The 4,434-nt window shown below is 37.3% G+C and overlaps 1 long non-coding RNA gene across 1 annotated transcript; it reads left to right on the plus strand.

The window, feature by feature from the left end:
* The first annotated feature begins 3,198 nt into the window (after positions 1-3,198).
* On the plus strand, positions 3,199-4,027 carry LOC141280949 (uncharacterized). Its single transcript, XR_012335306.1, has 3 exons — positions 3,199-3,235; positions 3,416-3,516; positions 3,765-4,027. It is a non-coding gene; the product is annotated as an uncharacterized lncRNA (long non-coding RNA).
* The last annotated feature ends 407 nt before the right edge of the window (positions 4,028-4,434 follow it).

A 4,434-nucleotide genomic window follows, 5' to 3' on the forward strand; every position in this document is an offset into this window, starting at 1 on the left:
TCAGTGCCCCTTGTTTTGCCTCAAAATGCACGCCAGTACTGTTTTTAGTAAGGCAAGTTTGTTAAAACTAGTTTTATTTCCTAATTAAACTAAGGCCTAGTCCTGGTTTAAGGTAATCCCTGTCCGGGAAACCACCCCTAAGTCTTTAGAAATCTTTATTTATATAGCGCTTTTTACAATGTCAATGTTTCAAAACAGCTTAGTGATAAACAGGAAAATAACGCAACAGATTTTGATTTGGCTGTACAGCCGCTATGGAGAAAATGGGGATGGCATCCAACCCATTTCAATTATTATATAGTGTCAAAGCGGCAGATCAGTAATGGTGGAAAATTTAGTGTTCCCAACTGAGCAAGTCAAGCTGTCTTTTACTGAAAGGCTGGAATGCTTGCTCTTATCAGAGATGATTATAGTGAGTGATTATTTTTTTCTTAATTCCGCTTTATTGGCAGAATTCCAAAAAATTGTACTCACAAAGCTGGTGACTCTGACTGATGAAGTCAAAAAACTGCAGAGGAGCATGCCTCACTCTGGAATTGAAATAACAAGGATGGACACCTTGGAAGAGTTCCAGAGGGAGGAGGCTTCTCTTCAGGAAACAACTAAATTTGAAACCTTGGTAAGACGATTTCAACCTCTAACAATTGATAGGTGATACAATGTGTGGGAAAATATGTGATATTTGAGTAAAACTAATCTTTCTTTTCTCAAGACTAGACCAGATGGATCAGGGGCGTCAGTTTGTGTTGAAAAGTGGTGGGGACAAAAGATCTGATGAAAAAACATTACAGCAGTATGGGAAAAATACTAAATAACGGCGCATCAAAAAATGGGCATAGCGTAGGCCAGTCAACAACACAAAAATACTCGGCATAAAACCCTTAACAATGTCGAATGCACATATAACAGTCCCTGCAACACCAGCTCAAACGAATAGTGCCAAAGCACCATACTGTAGAAAACAGCAGCGCATTAAGTCAATAATTACAATGAAATTCATTACATATGTAAAAGAAAACACACCATAAGCATACAACGCAACATATGTGACCCTGGACCACAAAACTAGTCGTAAGTCCCCAGGTGAAAAAGTAGTACACTTCCATAGTGTACTTAAGGTGCTTTATGTTCGCACACTAGTTTTTTACTTAATATAAAATTAATCTTTAGGGGGCGGTTTCCCGGACCAGGATTAGCTTAATCCAGGACTAGGCCTTAGTTTAATTAGGAAATATATCTAGTTTTAACAAACATGCCTTACTAAAAACATTACCTGTGTGCATTTTGAGGTAAAACAAAGGGCACTGATGTATTTTAAGATATGTCAGTGCAAGTTATTTTCAGTTGGGAAAGCTCTTAAAAGTGTTTAAGTCTAGGACTAGTCTAATCCCTGTCCGGGAAACCGCCCCTAGATGTTCTGTGCTATTTAGAGACACCATGAATATGAACTAAAATGCACTTTTAACATACTATCTCTGTATTAAAAAATGTATTTAGTTAACACTTGTATTAAACTTGAACTCAGCTTTCATACAAAGATGGGTTAAAGTTTACTAGTACAAGTGGTACCTAAATACATTTTTTAAATAAATTTTTAGCACATTTTTGTTCACATTTATGGTGCCTCAAAATAGCACAATTTAGATTATCTTAAGAACTTTTTATTATATTAAGTACAAAATTAGTGTGCGAAAATGGATTAAAGTGAAAAAAATTCTTCTGACTGATCAAATACAACTTTGTCATATCATATTATTCAGTACACATAAACGAATAATCCAGGGTCTGTTCTGTTCACACAACAGCTTACAGTCACAGCTCTAATACAGTAACGTTATGTATGAATATAAACCCTGAACGAGTAACTCGAGTTAAACTCGTGTAGAATTCGCACAGGATGTCTGTAACCACAGTGAAAGATGTAAATTGAATGACTGTACCTTTATCAACAAAATATTATGTTACAATAGAGGCAGCGCTGATGTGCTATTTTATGCGCAATGTTTCTGCTGTTTACTTTCTCCTAAGACCTAAATGGTTGTGTTTATATGAGGATACTTGGAAAGATGGGATTTTTGACGCATATTTGTATTTAAGGCCAATAAGTGGCAAAAATACTCACAACACAAGCTCAACGACAAGCGAATGCGCAACTTGCATACTCCTCTGACACAGCAGTGTTGTTTGTGTTTGAATTGCTTAAAATCACTTGTTTTTAAACTGCGGTGCTTAAATATATGTACAAATGTTACGTTTTTGTGACCACACGCAAATGGAACTGCAAGAACCGACAGGTGGATGACATCATAGTGCCGCGAGAGCATTTCGGAAGCAGTCTCCTCTTATGATTCTCGTCAATCGCTCTCACAGGATATGGATGTCATCTGCCTCTTGGTTCTTGTGGCACCACATTAAGTTTACCTACTAGTTTAACAAACCTGTTGTATCAGCCACTGGTTAGATCAGCATAGCAGTCAAAAACGGGATGCGGGTGATCACGTATGGGAGAAATCATTTACCCTCAAAATACAGGACCCCTATCATACTGTGCAAAGACACGCAAGGTACCTGCATTGGTTTTCTTATCCCGCGAACTGAAAGGCTTGCCAATCTTCATCATTTCGCCAAGCCAAGTCAATCTCCATTGGTCTTTTACGATCTTCAAAACATCGAAGCCTTCCTGCATTATAAGTTTGTCCATGCTAGCTGAAATAAAGTTTAACGTGATACAGCCACAAAACCCGGAGTGGATCTGGTACGTAGCGATTACAGAACGCTTACAGTGGAGAGAGGAACGTGATTGGGCTCCACTCCAGGCTTTGATCACATCCCACTTAATACACGTCGTCTTTATGAAAAGTGAATTTAATAATTTTGCAATTTTCTAGTGACAGAAAACTTAAATCCATGTGTACTACTTTTTCACCAGGGTCACAAAGGCATGACTTGATTTTTCAGAACATTTTAACCAAATGCTTTCAAAAAGTGGTGGGGACAAAATCAGCCATTTCAAAAAGTGGTGGGGACATGTCCCCAGTGTAAATGACGCCTATGAGATGGATGCATATAATTGTTAAAACTGGACCCCACTGGTTGAACTTTTTTCTCTGTGAAATGTTCTCACCTTTTGACACTTAATATTTTACCATGTATTTTTGTTTTAATTATAGGTTTGTCAGCTGGCAAGAGTGGGGGGTAAAGACATTAAAGACTGCACGTACAAAATGTTGGACAGGTATTTATTTACACATTTACTTAACAGACACCGGTCCCTAAGCATTTGACCAACACAGTTGATCATGTTAGTATAGCGCTGCTTTGGTTATCTTGTGTCCCAAATTTGTTTTCATTTGGTGGTTGGCAGAGTTTAGTTAAACTAAAATGCAGATGTTTACCTCCCTGTGGGTTGGATTAGGCTCCTCACCAATCAACTGATGACCCTTTTCAACATGAAGGGGAAGGGCAAAAAAGAGAAAATGCGATTTGAAGGCACAAAATTGTTTTCAGCAATAAAAGGTAAGCTTCATATTATGGTAATTTAAAGTGTGTGTGTGTGGGGGGGGGGGATTGTGGGTGGGCTGTGTGTGGAATGCTTAATATCAGGCTTGATGTAATTTTACTTGATTTGTGATGTAATAAGTCTTTCATTGAATTGATTCGCATACTCTATTTTCAACTATGTATGTCTGCTGCAAGCTAAACCACAACAGAGATGTTTGCATTTATGTACTATACATGTGGATTTTTTTTCCTTTTGATTGTAGCTGCTGTCATGAAATGGGATAAGGCAGCAACAGAGGCCCAAATAAAGTCTGCTGCAGCCGATCATCTTAAGCATGCCCCCGGGAGAGTCGGGGGTGGTGGCTATAAATGAGTTTTTTACCTTAGCAGCCACATTTAGTTAATTGTTACTTTAGTGATATGTTGTACTCCATAATTTATGTTAAAGTATTATAGTGGAAGTGTGTGAATTGATATTTTTACTTTTCTGCCTTTTTATGCTTTATTGTGTTAATTTATACTTTACTGTTCTCCCTGTTACGTTTTGGTCCAGCAGAACCACATGGTAATAAAAATATTGAGAATGTAGGTCGGTCTGTCTGTCTGCAGTTTAATGACACGAAAACCATTAACAATGTTTTTTCTCAGTGAGAACAAACTCACTGCCACGGTTTTTAAGTAAACATTTTTTAAAGCAGGATCTTTGGAAATATGCACAGTTGGGAGTTCAACTGTATTTATAAAAATAGAAATACTTAATATATCAATATATAATTTGCTTAAATTAAACATGCATTTGTGCACATTTATATATCCATAATTAACACACACACACACACACGGATGTAAACGAAAACCTTTATTGTGCTAATGATTAATCCTGATTAACGGTTATACAACCCTAGATTTTTCCCTCCGTATTATATAAACCTA

This window comes from Paramisgurnus dabryanus, chromosome 17, assembly GCF_030506205.2.
Source record: "Paramisgurnus dabryanus chromosome 17, PD_genome_1.1, whole genome shotgun sequence".
Taxonomy (NCBI): Eukaryota; Metazoa; Chordata; class Actinopteri; order Cypriniformes; family Cobitidae; genus Paramisgurnus; species Paramisgurnus dabryanus.